A 17,160-nucleotide genomic window follows, 5' to 3' on the forward strand; every position below is an offset into this window, starting at 1 on the left:
CGGTGAATTTAATATTTTGTGTTGTGTTCTGAAGGGTGGTGGGCCTTCTCTCACAGCTTCACTAGGCAGTTCCCTAGTTGAAAGTCTGTATGGGATCCCAACCCCTTCTGCACTGCCCATCAGAAGTTCATGAGGGCTCCACCCTGCAGGAAACTTCTGCTTGGACATCCAGGCACTTCCATACAATCTCTGCAATCTAGACAGGGGTTCTCCAATCTTGACTTCTGTGCATCTGCAGGCCCAACACCATGTGTATGCTACCAAGGCTTGGGGCTTGCACCCCCTGAAGCAATGGACCCAGCTGTATCTTGGCCCCTTTTACCCATGGCTGGAGCTGAAGCAGCTAGGATGCTGGACACAATGTCCCAAGGCTGCATAGAGCAAGGGGACCCTGAACCCAGCCCATTAAACAATTTTTCCCTTTTAGGCTTCTGGGCCTGGGATGGTAGGGGTTGCCATGAAGTTCTTTGACATGCTCTGGAGAAATTTTCCCCATTATCTTGGTGATTAACACTTGACACCTCATGACTTCTGCATATTTCTGTGGTGGGCTTGAATTTCTTCTCAGAAAATGGGTTTATCTTTTCTATATCATAATTAGACTACACATTTTCCAAACCTTTATGCTCTGCTTCCTATTGAATGCTTTGCCACTTAGAAATTTCTTCCACCAGATACCTGAAATCATCTCTCTCAAGTTCAAAGTTCTGCATATCTCTAGAGCAGGGGCAAAATGCCACCAGTCTCTTTGCTAAAGCATAACAGGAGTGATGTTTACTCCAGGTCCCAAGTTTCTCATCTCCATCTGAGACTACCTCAGCCTGGCCTTCATTGTCCATGTCACTATCAGCATTTTGGTCCAAGCCATTCAACAAGTCTCTAGGAAGTTCGAAACATTCCCAGATCTTCCTGTCTTCTGAACCCTCAGAGTCTGTAGGAAGTCCCAAACTTGTCCACATTTTTCTGTCTTCTTCTGAGTCCTCTAAACTTTTCCAACTTCTGCCTGTTACACAGTTCCAAAGTCACTTACACATTTTTGAGTATCTTTATAGCAGCACCCCACTACCTTGGTACTGGTGTGCTAAATTACAGTATTAGGTTGTTCTCACACTGATATGAAGAAATACTAGAGATTGGTTAATTTATAAAGGAAAGAAGTTTAATTGACTCACAGTTCCACATTACTGAGAAGGCCTCAGGAATTTTACAATCATGGCAGGAAGCAAAAGAGAAGCAGACAGCTTCCTCACAGGGTGGCTGGACAGAGAGAGTGAAAGCTGAGGAAATGCCAGATGCTTATAAAACCATCAGATCCCTGACACTCAGTCACTATCATGAGAACATCATAGGGAAACTGCTTCTGTGATCCAATTACCTCCACTTGGTCTTGCTCTTGACATGTGGGGATTATGGGTATTACAACTCAAAGTGAGAATTAGGTGATGACAAACAGCCAAACCTTTTGACCCAGTTACAACTACTCAATTCTGCCACTGTAGTGAGGGAGCAGTTCCAGATAATACACAAACAGGTATGTCTGTAATTTACAAAAATCAGATTGTAGGTAAAATATTTTCTGTAAACTATAATTTTCCAACACTTGATTTATGAGATGAACATAATGCAAACTCTGGATTATTTTCTGTGTGTAAAACCACACAACCAAATTTGACAAAAGTTTGATTTAAACTGCAAGGGCCTTGAAGCCCTGGCTTTCACTTGAAGTCAAATCACAGCACTCTGACCTGAAAAAATAAAAATAAATACAAATAAAAAATAAAATAAAATAAAAATATATATAATATATATATATTTGTTAAATTAAGAAAACAAGTGACTAAAACAACATTTTGATTATGTGTGATCTGTATTACTAGACACTTGTGCTCACAGGTAGATGAGACAAAAGTAGGAAGGAATATCCATCTTTTGATACTCAAATCAATTCTGTGATAAATCAGTAAAATATTGAATTTATCTTCTTAAAAATTTTATTTGAAAATTTGGCACTAAACGAAAATGCTTCTGTCCATTTAAAACATTTCAACAAGTTGTGTGTAATTCAGAATTATTCAATATTTGTATTGCATAAAACACATCAATGTTTCAGAGTGACAATAGTACTAAATTTGTGTTTTATATCAAGATATTATTTATAAATGTTAAACATTTATATATAGCTGCTTAATTCAAATCATATAACTTATTTTTAGAATTTTCAAATATTTTAAAACATATTTAAAAACAATGTTAGTATCTGTTCCTAAGTATAAATGCTATACTTAATAATTTTATGATTTATTTTTAAAGACATGCTAAGTTTGTTGAAAAGCTGTTCATTCTTTTTTTTTGTTTAAAAAGGGAAACTTGTGAAGACAAAAGTCATTAAGAACAGGAACGAAAAGTATCTTGGAAACAACTTGCCTCCAAAGAAGCTCTTCTAGTTTCATTTTTCACCATGTTGTTTGAACATTAAGGAGCCATCTGGCAGTGAAGGGGCCCTCTGCAGACTGTATTGCAGGTACTTAATTGTCTAGGACAGTCACTTATAAGTGAAATAAGCTCCTTAGTGGCCTGCAGCTTCAGTAGTTTCCCCAAATGGTAAAAAATAATTACCACTATTCCAGTGGTAGTTGAAATGTATTTAGTGCTGTCACACCAAGTGTCAGGTTCCAGCCCCTGCTGAGGTCTGGGAGGAGATGATGGATGGGTGGCAAATAGCTGAAAGAACACTTGGTGGGGGGCTGTAGGTAGGTGAAATATGATTTTATTCAGCAGCTTTCTCAAACCGTCCATCTTTATCTCAGCTGCCTGCTCCAGCTGCAGCCTCTCTTAGCAGACAGCTCTGCAGCTCCTGCCGCTCCCACACTTCAAGTTGCATCCCCTGGCACAATTGCTGGTTCTTGGCTCCCCACTGTCCATCTGCAGAGTGGATAGCTCTCCCTTACAGGGTCAGCAGATTAACTTTTTCTCTCTAGGTGCATGCAGCATGTACAGTATCAGCAGGGTAGTTACGCCTTTTACAAACAGTAGTGGCTCCAAGCCAAGTGAGGAGCCTCCCCATGTTATGGCTTGATAGCTGTGATTATAAAATGTATGGAATTGTGCATCTGCACTCCAATTCCACTGAGTCATGTAAGATGTTTACCTTGGCCTATTATTGACCAAAGCACATCCATTTACCTTACAAGCCCTTAATTTGGGAGTATGACACAAATTAACATCACACAATTGAAGATTACTCCCTGTGGTAGGAAGAAGAAAACGGTTTCCTAAAAGATACCACTGTCGAATCACCTAAATCTATGAGTTTTCTTATTTGGAAAAGCCATCTCTGCAGATGTGATTGAGTTAAGGATCTTGAGTTGAGATAGTAATGGATTATCCAGGTGGACCAAAATATGATAGGAGTCCTTTAAGAGAAGGCAGAGATAAATTTAAGACAGAAAGAAAAGAAGACATAGAGGAGAAGATTATATAAAGAGGGTAGTGATTGGAGTGGTGGAGCTATGAGACAAGGAATGCCAAGAATTGCAGGTAGTCACCAGAAGCTAAGCCAGGAGGGAGGAATAGGAAAGATTCTCCCTAGAGTTGCTCAAAAGAGCACAGCCCTGCTAACATCTTGATTTTGGACTTCTGGCCACCAGACTGTGAGATAATAGATTTTTGCTGTTTTAAGCCACTAATTTCTGATAATTTATTACAACAATCATAGAAAACAAATAGTTTCTGAGTATTTTTAAACCAGAGCATATTTTTTTAAAATTATCAGTTAGTTAATATTTTTATCTTCTTTCCATATTATAGGTTTACTATGAGTTCTGATATAGCTAATTAGGAAAGGCCTACCAGAACTGCAGAAGAAAAATGAAATCTTCTAAAATGTTGTCAGTTTAAAAAAAAAAAAAATAGGGCCAGGCACGGTGGCTCACGCCTGTAATCCCAGCACTTTGGGAGGCTGAGGCAGGCAGATCACAAGGTCAGGAGATCGAGACCATCCTGGCTAACATGGTGAAAGCCCGTCTCTACTAAAAATATACAAAACATTAGCCGAGCATGGTGGCAGGTGCCTGTAGTCCCAATTACTTGGGAGGCTGAGGCAGGAGAAAATGGTGTGAACCTGGGAGGTGGAGCTTGCAGTGAGTCGAGATTGTGCCACTGCATTCCAGCCTGGCAACAGAGTGAGATTCTATCTCAAAAATAAAAATAAAAAAGAAAGAAATTCCAGGAAGTCAAGATTCTATAAGTCAAAGATTTTTAAATGCATAAACACAGTGAATTACTCATAAATAACTTTAGAAAAAAGTTTAAATTCCAAAACTAGGCAAAGTTTATTTAAGATGATAAAGATAAATCTCTATTTCATCAAAAGTAAAATACACTTGCCTCTATAATTTAAATAATAATTTCAAGAAATACATTTTTCATATCTTATATATGGCTAAAATGTTCACTGTAGGTAGGACATAGTCTACATCACTCTAAGTGTACAACAAATTAGTGTTATATTTGTTTTTAATAGTACAGATTGAGTATCCTTTACCTGAAATGCTTGAGATCAGAAGTGTTTTGTATTTCAGATTTTTTGTTTTTAGAATATTTTCATGTACATAATGAGATATCTTAGAGGTGGGATCTAAGCCTAAATATAAAGCTTATTTATATTTCTTATGCATGTAGCCTGAAGGTAATTTCATATAAAATTTTTGGTAATTGTGTTCATGAAATAAAGTTTGTGTACATTGAACCATCAGAGAGGTTTTTTTAAGCATCAACGTAATTCCTGACTTTGAATTTATGTGCTATTGATGAGTGATCATTTTCATATACTTACTTACAGATAAATAATTTATAGTTTAAAAAATGGCATACAATTAATAAAGTGAAAATTTGTCTTCAGGGTAGCTAAGTAACACAGCAGCATCACCAGAATACTTAGATCAGCTGTTAACAGCAACAAAAAACAAGCACAGGCTTTTAGTTCCTACATACAATGCAGTGTTTTAACTGAAAAGGTTTATGTATAATATATATTATTTTAATTTTTTAGGTGAGAAGAAACATCAGGTGAAGTTGGGGGAACAGAAAATGAGCCTTCTAGGCATGAGGATCCGTTCTCCTGGATGGCTTTTTACAATGTTTCTTCCAGAGTCATCTGCCTCATTAACAACAGTTTTCCTTAGAAATCTCTCTTTGATTTATAAATCGACATTTTTTGTTTTGATATGCATGCGTGCAGCTCTGTTTCTTAAGAAGCCCATTACACGTTTTGACGTCATTTATAGATACTTTTACCGCAGTTTTAACATCATCGTCTTCATCATGTCTATTATCATGATCACCTTGATTCATAATCATTTTGGCTATTTTTGATTAGTCAATGAATAAATCACTGGAACTGAATTTCTAATGTTAAAAAATTTTTGATATCCACATCTTCAAGCTTACTGATGGATTCTGAAGCTATATTTTTTGCATATATAAGGGGCTGGACATGAATTTGCTTTCACTTGATGTGTGAAATCCTAGAAAGTCACTACCTTGTTCATAATTATCACTGAATTTAGTCACAGGTCAGAGATTGTGCAAGACATGAACAATTGTGTCTTTAATCACTGTGTTCTAAGCATTTTCAACAGAATGTATCACATTTGTCTTGTTAACATCTTTCCAAGGCCAGGAGCGGTGGCTCATGCCTGTAATTCCAGCACTTTAGGAAGCCAAGGTGGGCAGATCACAAGGTCAGGAGTTCAAGACTAGCCTGGCCAATAAGGTGATACCCCGTTTCTACTAAAAATACAAAAATTAGCTAGGCGTGGTGGTGGCCATCTGTAGTCTCAGCTACTCGGGAGGCTGAGGCAGGAGAATCACTTGAACCTGGGAGGTGGAGGTTGCAGTGAGCCAAGGTCACACCATGGCAGTCCAGCCTGGGCAACAGAGCTAGACTCCATCTCAAAAAAAAAAATTAAAAAAAAAAAAGCTTTTCAAAAACTTTCCACAACCATGCTTCTCTGATGCTGGCATGTTGTTCAAGAAAGTGTTTCCCTAATTAGTGTTAACTGATCTAATGATACCCTGGTCATATGGCTGAATTAAAGAAGTCACATTTGAAAGAAAGTGCATGGCATAAACATTATTTTTGATGAGAAGTAATAACAGAACCTTGTAGTTGTCATTTGATCCAACTTTCCTGCAGTGAGCACAAGACAGTTATCAAACGTTTGTGAAACTAATCAGACAAAATTTCTCTAGTGATGCTTCCTTTTTGTTAGCATAACAATGGACTGTTAAGAAACTTGGCTGAGCGCCTTGACTCACACCTGTAATCTCAGCACTTTGGGAGGCAGAGGTGGGTGGATCACCTGAAGTCAGGAGTTCAAGACCAGCCTGACCAACATGGTGAAACCCCATCTCTTCTAAGAATACAAATATTAACTGGGCATGGTGGTGCACAACTGTAATCCCAGCTACTTTGGAGGCTGAGGCAGGAGAATCACTTGAACCCAGGAGGTGGAAAAAAAAAAGAAAGAAACTTGTTCTCTGAAAATTTTGAGGATGCAAGCTTCTGCCTATCACAGCAAGTTTACCTTCATCCATGCCTGCTGCATTAGCACATCCCAGCATACTTATACTATTTTTGGCATTCTTCATTTCTGTTTGCTTTTTCTCATCAGCTATAATCAGTGTCTTTCTGAGACAATAACACCAAAAAAAGTGGTGTTTTATCAGTTTTTTTGACTTGTTCTAGTGTCAGATTTTCATCAGTGATGACCTTAGCAAACTCATCAATGAATTTCTCTGCTGCTTCATGATCAGTAGATGTTTTATTACTGTAAATCTTTCAAAATGTAATGCCATATTTTTTCTTAAATTTCTTCAACCAGTCTGATGAATATTCAAATTTCTCTTCAATTAGATCTTTTCTTGTTTTATAATCAGCATTCATCAAGTGCTGGTGTCCACTGTGATGCTGACCAATTCATTCTTTCAATACAATCTCAAGATCCCCAGTTTTAATTTTATGCAGTATTGTTCTATTTTCCATTAACTTCTGTTCATCACTTTTAGCAAAGAAATTCAACAGTTTATCCTTTGTTTCTTCAGGTCATATATGGTGATCATTCCAACGGTATGACCACTCACTTTTCTGAGATTTTTCACGCTTACACTACCGCTCAGTTTCTTAAACAGCTTGACTTTCCGTGATGTAGATAAACAAAAATGCTTCCTTCTTCCTTACCACTGTTACCTACAGGGGTGTCTGCAGGCCTTTTAGACATTTTCAGCAATACCTTTATACCCCAGAGCAGAGAAACAGAAAAAACAAAACACAGTGACTAGTGCATGTGGGTCTTGGCCACATGTGAGGCATTATGGAAAACGCACCATTGGTGCATACAACCTGCACACGTATCATGTTATTACCCCTTGTGGGCTCACGTGGAGGAGTCTGGGTATGTGCAGAGAAGATATATTGCAAAAGAAGGTGGATGGGAAGGTGTTCTTTCTACTGGGGACACTGATTAAACACTGTTTCACATGGTGTTGTTCACCTGTATTTTGATTGGAACTCATCACAAGAGGTCAGATGTGGAATTTTCCACTTGCAGTTTCATGTCAGCACTCAAAAAATTTTGGATTTTGGAACATTTCAGATTTTGGATTTTCATATTAAGAATTCTCAACCCGTATTAGAATAATTACTCAATTAAATCAGACTTGTTTAATTAGAAATTAATTAACTAATTATTTTATACCATTCATATTTTTTCATTTAACATCTTTTTTATTGATATATAATAGTTGCATGTATTAAGTGAATATCTTTTTAACATTCACCACTGAGTTTCATCTCATATACAAGCAGGATGCTCTCTGTCAGAACAAGTTTTTTTTTAAGTTCCCTACATTTTCACAATCGAATGTTAATATTAGCATTCTTACACTAAAAAATAAAGACTGATCTTCAGTCAGTAACGTAAAATATCTACCAGGATATAAGGCAATCATCCAATAATGTGACAATAAATTAGCTTCTTTTCAGTACATGCCATATTCATAATTGAAATGATGACTTTTTGAAAGAAACAGTCTGGATGGCTTGCTAATTATTTATTCTAATTATTTGCTTCTTAACTGTCACTGTGATTAAAAATCATCTGTGCATCTTGTTAACATTCAAATCAGTTGTTCTTTGATTTAGTAAAAGGTGAAGAGGAGGGTATCATTCATAGCTGCTTTTTTTTTTGAGACGGAGTTTCGCTCTGTTGCCAGGCTGGAATGCAGTGGCACTATCACAGCTCACTGCAACCTCTGCCTCCTGGGTTCAAACAATTCTCCTGCCTCAGCCTCCCAAGTAGCTGGGACTACAGATGCATGCTGCCACATTCAGCTAATTTTTTTTTCTTTTTTTTAGTAGAGACAGTGTTTCACCATGTTGCCCAGGCTGGTTTTGAACTCCTGAGTTCAGGCAATCATCCACCTAGGCCTCCCAAAATGCTAGGATTACAGGCGTGAGCTACCGCACCCAACCTATAGCTTCTTTTTTAAAAAATGATCATGCTGCTCTGCTCCAAGGAAATTTGGACCCCCATCTCCTTAAATATATTCTCATTTTTTTGCTCAGCTCTTTATTGAGATGGGTACCAGCTGCTGTAGATTCTCCAACTGGAATGAGTCTAAGATGCTTATTAGCCCAGTGTTTTATTTACTATTGGGTGAAATTGATATTTTATAGTTAAAGATCAAACTTTACCCCTCCTTTTTTCTTTTTTTTTTCTTTTTTTACCTAGTGAGGATCATTTTCAGAGGAGCTTCTTTCATTTTCTTGTCTCCGTTCTTCATTTTCTTACAATATGGTCTGCATATTTTAAGACCTACCTGGGGACACTTTTGCAGAGGTAAGTCCAGGAATTCTTTTTTTTTTTCTTTTTCCTTTTTTTTTTTTGAGATGGAGTTTTGCTCTTATTGCCCAGGTTGTGGTGCAATGGTGTGATCTATCTTGGCTCACCACAATCCCCATCTCCCAGGTTCAAGCGATTCTCCTCTCTCAGCCTCCCGAGTAGCTGGGATTACAGGCATGCACCACCACAACCGGTTAATTTTGTGTTTTTAGTGGAGATGGGGTCCATGTTGTCCAGGCTGGTCTCGAACTCCCCACCTCAGGTGATCCAGCCACTTCGGCCTCCCAAAGTGCTGGGATTACAGGCGTGAGCCACTGCGCCTGGTCCAGCCGTTCTTATTGAATCCATATAGTTGTCAGTGACCTAGATCTATGAGGGCCCGGGAAGAGGCAGTTTCTATGAGAATCTAGTTCAGTCATTGATTTGCTTATATTGAGGATTATTTTCCTGTTCATATCCCTTTGCGAGACAGGAGCAGAAGGGAAACGTAGAATTTGGAACTTAAAACCTGGCACTCTAACTTGAACATCCATGAGAGTTAATGACTATTAATAAAATAAATATCCAATAAAGAGCATTGTTTAATGGCTAAATTATTATCTGAAGACACATTATTATTTTAGTTAAAGTGCCCAAAGAAGTAAAATCTAGATATGCAAAAAGGATAGCAAGGACGGGCCGGGTGCGGGCGGGTGCGGTGGCTCACGCCTGTAATCTCAGCACTTTGGGAGGCCGAGGCGAGTGGATCATGAGGTCAGGAGATAGAGACCATCACACAGTGAAATCTCGTCTCTACTAAAAATACAAAAAATTAGCCAGACGTGGTGGCAGGCGCCTGTAGTCTCAGCTACTCCGGAGGCTGAGGCAGGAGAATGACGTGAACCCGGGAGGCAGAGCTTGGAGTGAGCCGATATCGCACCACTGCACTCCAGCCTGGGTGACAGAGCAAGACTCCATCAGAAAAAAAAAAAAAGATATTAAGGGCGACCAATGGTGGCATTGCCAGGAATAGTGTTTTAAGTAATAATTAAGTCAGAAAGGAAAACAGGAAAACTGCAGAAGAACTTTACATGTTTGACCTGTAGGCCAGCACAAAAATATATGTGAACGAAACCAAATACTAGGTCTTATTCATTCTTTAACTTTTTCGTGTGTGTGTACTCACTGAGAACTCCAACCTCCCCTCATCGTAGCCCCACACCTACACTTCCCAGCCTCTCGTAGCCATTCTTTTGTTCTCTATCTTTATGAATTCAATTGTTTTGATTTCTAGATTCCACAAATAAGTAAAAACATGCAACGTTTGTCTTTCAGTGCTCTGCTTATTAATTGCACATTTAAAAATAACTAAAAGTGTAATTAAATTTTTTGCAACACAAAAGGATAAATCCTTGAGGGAATGAATACCCAATATTATTAGATGATGTGATTATTGTGTATTTCATGCCTGTACAAAAATATCACATGCACTTTATAAATATATGTACCTAATATGTACTCACAAAATTAAAAACAACTTAATTGAAAAAATAAAAATTCTTATCCCTCTAAGGTCAAAAATAAGTACTAGAAAAGGTGGGAAAAATACTATGAATCCAAAAGGTCAGACTTTTTGCCTGAATTTTAGTTTTTTCTTCACCAATAGAAACTCTACCTAGATCAGAGACTAACATATCATATGTTCAATACACATTTTTTCACCTAGTTAGCCTACTGGGTAAACAACTACAGGATTGTTGACCAAGGGGTAAGAGGATCCAGAATGAGGTAGTGAATGAGAAAGGTGATGAATCAAGGTTGAAAACAACTACAGCAGCAGAAATCAAGTTTTGTCTCACTGACTACAATTTTATAAGCGAGAAATTTAAGGGACTTAAGTAAATTTTTATAAAAGTTATCTGTTTTTATCCTAAGAGTAAGAAAATATATATGACTTTCGTATTTCAATACATAATCAAATGAACAATTGAATATAAAGTTTCAGATTAAAAAAGGAGAAAATCTATATTTAAAAGTTTTGTATTTCAGCATAACAAGTACAACATATTTGTAAAATTCCATTATCAATTGTATTATTAGATATACCCAGATATTATTTTATATTGTTCAGAAAAATATAGATCATCAGGATATTCTAAATTCTGGACACTAGTAACCTAGGTAGTAAAATATTAGAAGAACCTTCTTAAAACTTTTACAAAAATTAGAAAATAATCATAATTAGCTTTGCTTATACAGATTTTTTAAATAGATAAAATAGGGACAAAGTAGAAAAGTCTTACTTCTTTATAATTATAATTTAATGAAGAGAGGTCAATATTTATTAATATAGCTAGTATCATCTTACTATCTCAGTGTTAGTAAAGTTTTCAATAATTATTGTCTCTTTCATGTATGAGAACTAAATCAAGATAACTCTCCACTATTTCTTCTTTTTATTTAATACATAAACAACAAAAGAGGAATGAGAAAGGGAGAGCTTTGGTTTAATTATTGTACCTAAAGAAATGAGGTTAGGGAATAACACAAATAGGAATAGGAGTAAGGAGAAATGAGGAAAACCAGTTCAAATATAGATACTATTTTATGTTTTTGTCCTTTTTCCATCTCAATATTAGTACAGTAGTAATTAATAGAATAAAAAATGTGATGATCATCCATGATTTTAAAGCTTTAGTGTACTTCATACAATATTTCATACTGCATGGGAGTAAAATGGCAGCAATAAACTACATTATTATTTTATTTTATATAGTCAAATTAATAAGAAATATAGTTTTGTGAGGATGACACTCTTTTTTTTGTCTATAGGTGCTGTGTGAACAAAGAAAAAAAGTTGGATATTTCAGACCGGCTTGACTTTTTCTGACAGTGTCTAAATAAATAAACAAGGAAACATTGTGGCTGGTTATGTTCTAGCTCTTCCACTAACACACCAGGGAGAGCTTATCCATCCTTACCCAGAGATTGGACAAGCATAGAGGCAGGATTACATATTTCCTATTAATGGGACTCTAATCTGAAAGGAATGTTTGGGCCTGCAAATAGTCTTCTTGCAAAAATAAAGCAATATTTCCCTGATAGCCACAAAGAGCTTCCAATTTTCAGACACATTTTTATTAATATCCCTTTAATGGGAGTAGCCCCTATTTTGTGCTATGGCCAAGAAGAAAAACGAAATGGATGTAGGTGCTCTTCCCAGTACAGTATGTAAAGTTTCTCTCACCGTATATCCTAACCAACAGAATTACCAAGCTTACAGCAACAACCAAGTCTGCTATCAACCAAGATTCTCCAAACCTCCAAATATTACTCTTCCTCAGGAAAATTTGCTACACAAATCCACCTGGTTTTGCTGGAGATGCCCAAGCTCATGCAGTACTTGAAATTTCTAATTCTGGCCTGCTTATTAGACCAAATGTCTTCAAATTGCCAACCTCAGAACCTCTAGAGCACAATGAATTCTCTTGGACCAAACTTGAAGTTCTCTTTTTTGGGAAAGTAAAATCAAAGGAGCTAATCAGAGCTAAACCCCATGTACCTGTCTTAAGAGGCATGATTTCATCTACCTGGGTGTATTGGTAGCCTTGGGATGTTTTGGAGCTGTTCTTATCCCCTTAATTTGTTTCAACATTTCTACTGTTCTTAAAACCCGAGGAGCCTTCCATATTTGTGGCCAATCAGTTTGCCAATGCCTTCCCATTAACTGGACCGGAATTTGTACCATAGGCTATGTATGCCCAGACATCTTCACAGTCCCTGGCAATTTCTCTCTTCTAGTACCAATCTATGGGTATTTCATCTTTTCAAGGGTGAGAAGGGCTAGCCAATTTACTCCTCTTCTCATGGGACTTGGCATTATAGCTGGTATAGCAACCAGAATTGCTAGAATCATGAAGGCCTCTTTGACCTATGTGCAGCTCTCAAAGGAAATAGCCAAAACATTGATACCATGGCAAAAACCTTAACAACCGTGCAAGAGCAAATTGACTCTTTAGCAGCTGTAGTTCTCCAAAATCATCAAGGACTAAATATGTTAATGACAGCACAGGGAGAAATTTGTTTAGCCTTAGATAAAATATGTTGCTTTTGGGTTGATCAATCAGAAGAAGTACAAGACAACATCAGACAACTCCTAAATCGAACCTTCAGTTTATGGAAACAAGCATCTCAGGGTTGAATACATTGGGAAAGAATCTGAAAATGGTTTTCCTGGCTTCTTCCCTTTTTAGGCCCACTTGTTAGTTCTTTATTTCACCCCTTTTTGGCTCCTGTCTTCTAAATTTAATAACGCAATTTATTTCCTCTTGCCTTCAGGCCATCAGGCTCCAGATGATCTTCAGTGAGGGATGCTGTCCTCTCAATACTCAAGAGTCACCCTTCTGCAGAGGACCCCTACACTGCCCATCAGTGAGACATAAAAGAGGTGAAATCCTGACTCCGTGTCTCTTGGACCTGACTGGATGCCACTTTCATCAACCCATGGAGCCACCTTGCCCTGACAGCTAGCAAGAGGACAAAACCCACAGAAAATTGTCACTGACCATCTGTCAGGAAGAGGGAATTACACTCCTTCATCCATTTTCCCAAATAATTGGGTCTTGGACTCTTGAAGAGGAAAATGTTAGAGTAGTTAGCTAGCCGACATGAGTAGGGCAGGAGAGGGCCCCTTCTTAGGAATGTAAGACAACCATAAGGTGATGGTCAGGCAGTTGCCTCCAAGAAGGCAAGAATCAAGTTTGCTGCACTGTTATCTCTAAAATAATAATTGGTAACAGCTAGTGCCAGGAAAGGCAATCTCCCAATAGATAGAAACCTGAAGCTGGTGATCGGCAGCTTCCTAATAAGATCTCAGTAGGTGGGCAACCAGGCTCAAGCATACATACTGAGAGGCAAAATGGCGAAGTTTAATCAGTATATGACTTTTTTCAAGGAACCCTTAACTGGTCAGGAAAGAACACCTCAAATGAGCATGCATGCAACTTCAGTAAACACACTGTGCATTCGGCCCCGCCTAATTGCTGCTGGGCCACCACACACGCAGACAGCCTGTTCCACGGAAGAATCATGGGAGAAGAAATGCAAACCCCAGAACCATACCAATGTACAAAACCCCAAATCAAGGGAGGGTTGATAAAGAACTTGAATCTCTCAAGTCACCTGCTTGGTCCTCTTCCAAATGTACTTTACTTTCTCTCATTCCTGCTCTAAAACGTTTTAATAAACTTTGATTTCTGCTTGAACATTTGCCTTGGTCTCTCCCTGAGCCCTATGCCCCTCAGCTGAATGATTTCCTCTGAGGAGACAAGAATTGACTTTGCTGCAGACCCATCAGATTCGCCCTTAGTAACAAGGTCTTTCCAGCTTACTTAGCAGTTTCCAAGTAGCATTGTTTTGGTAACTGATGTTTTTAGTATCTTTCTTCTGATCATCTGTAAAAATTTAGTATTATTTTCTCTTGAAATTTTATACCCCATATCTATAGAATGGATGGTAGTGTGGTTGACCATTGGAACAAAGTAAAAGAAAAAAAAAAATACCGTAAAGCATTCAGTGTGTATCCATTGTCTACGTAATTAAAGTACACTTGTGGATTTTTGTTTTCAAATGTCAGTGGAAAGTCTTCATTGTCTTTTCTGTACTCTCTGATAAAGAGTGTAGGGTGTGAGGGGCTGCACTGAAATCAGTAACAATAAAGTCAATTTTTGCAGTAGAGTATGCATAGAAAGCCCCGTGTTTCCAGAGAACACCTAAAATGATAGAAATTCATGTCTACATCAAATCCCAAATCTCAATAGATCATATTGAAACTTGAAAACCACTAGCGTCATCCTCACCAACAGTAATGATAAACACCCAAATTCTTTAAGAGGAACATTGAGCATTAGTGCTATTTTAAAGACTGTAATTGTTTCAAAAAAAGATATCCATCAGGAAAGTGACTGACACCTGACAGTATGGTAATACAGAATGTGTCCTTGTCTACAATATAGATTTGAAGCAAACTCAGCTGTTAGTACTTATCGATTTATGTACTACTTTTGTAAATATTAAGCTTTTGGAAACACATTATGAAAAAATAAATATTTTCAGGTTTAGCCTATATGATAGTGTCTCTGAATAAGAAGCCATGAAATATAACTTTCATAGGGACACATAACATCGCAATGGAATCGAATATTTTCTATTGATTTAATATTTCCAAATCTATAACAAAATCATAGCTCATGTCTCTGTGAGAAATGAGTAAATACAAGAAAATGGAAAGCCTCTGCTATGCACCCAACTAAACACTGCAACACAATATCCCAATTGATGCATCATCAAAAATTTTCAGCTAGAAAACTCACAAAGTCCATTCTGAAATATTGTTTTCTGTTTTTCCTATTCTCCTTAGGTATATTCTGAATTGCTCTTTCTAGCTGATTACTTACAAAAGACCAATGCATATCTGATTTTTCTGATCAACACGTTATTTAATGTACTGCAAATGGCCATGTCATCACTGGCTACATTTGCTTGAATATCAACTTACTTCCTTTGACCACAGACCATGCTAGCTGCATTATCTTTGTCACCTGAAGACAATCTCATCAGTGAGGAAAATATGAAATGTATTTCATATGAAATTAGCCATCTATCAAGTAAGTAAGAGAACTAAATAAATTATTGTAGAGTGAAGTTTAAAAGAAAACTTCTGTTACATTAATGTATCTGGGCTATTTTCTTTAATAATTAATATTAGTCAGATACTCCAAATCTATACCTTTGCCTGAAGATTTAAGAACAAAATAAAAATATTATGTATTTTTTGACAATATAAATGAGTATAATTCTTGGTATAATTGATAAGATAAGTAAGTAGCTCATTAGCTTATGAGTTACCAAGCATAAACTAAATACATTGACCTTAATTGGGCACATTAAATATGGGAATTAAAGTACTAGTATTTTGCTCAAGGATTTAAAGATCCAGTGACTGAGAGAAGATTCAAAGAAAAAATAAAAATTAAACAAAGTGCTTTTTTGTTTGTTTGTTTTTGTTTTTATAAGGGCCAATGACAATATGACACAGGAAGCATTCTGTCGTGAAACTGAACAATGATTTGAATGTATCTAAAAACATAAAAGAATGTCAAGAAATGTTTTCAAGTATGTACTAGTGATACTTTGAATTAGTCTTAGTTGGATTTACCACACCAGACAATATAGAAGCACTTTAAGCCATGGAGTAACATAACATACTTTCATTTTCAAATAAATCATGTTGACAGTGCTGAGACAAACAAGGTAGGAAAACCTGCAGACTCAGGGCAGTTTGAGGATGGATTTTTTTTTAAAATAGCTATATTGATATATCATTCACATACCATACAATTCACCCACTTAAGGTGTAGATTCTATTGGAGTTTAGTTTGTTCACAGAATTATTCAGCCAATACCACAATCAATTTTAAAACATTTTCATCACACAAAAAAGAAACTCCATAACCATTAGTAGTCATTCTCCATTTCCCCCCACTACCCTCAATGGCCTATCCGCTCACTGTCTACCCCTGATTCTAGGCAATCACTTATCTACTTTCAGTCTTTCTATTATTTGCCTATTGGGGATTTTTTTACAATAATAAAATTTGAATTAGTTTTCATTGGAAGATCTGATAGGCATTTGTATGTTGAAGAAAATGAAATTTTCTGGCTATCTGGAAAGGAATTAAAAATCAGAGGCCTCTGTCTATCTCTAGTTTCCTTGCTCAATTATTTCTTCTAATTAGAGAATGAACATTAAGTACCAAAAACAAAGTTGTCTTTGTCCTTATTAGCCTAACAAATTAGCACTGTTTTATCTGCCATTCCTATAAGGGCCAATGACAATATGACCCAGGAAACATTCTATCATGATTAAAAAAGCAGGAAAGAAATTCAAAAATCTGTTATATGCTCTTTATCACTATCCTAAAAATAAATTTCATTATTGCACTGTTCTCATTTTATAATTTGGTATATTGATTACTGATTTGGGTAGTTAGAAGTTGTACTTTTATGAGGACTACATAGTTTATTTTTACCACCATCTACTTTCATGTATTCTGACAAACTCTGCAATTTAAGTATTGAGTGTTGGGAAAATTGAGGAAAGCACTATAGTTGGCCCTAGAAATGAATGAAATGAATAAACATGCCTAGCCAAGTTGTAATTTATAATATCCATCCAAACAAAACCAAGCTAAAAAATATTCTCTTCAAGAAAAAATGA

The sequence above is a fragment of the Colobus angolensis genome, unplaced genomic scaffold (genome assembly GCF_000951035.1).
Source record: "Colobus angolensis palliatus isolate OR3802 unplaced genomic scaffold, Cang.pa_1.0 Scaffold71, whole genome shotgun sequence".
Taxonomy (NCBI): domain Eukaryota; kingdom Metazoa; phylum Chordata; class Mammalia; order Primates; family Cercopithecidae; genus Colobus; species Colobus angolensis.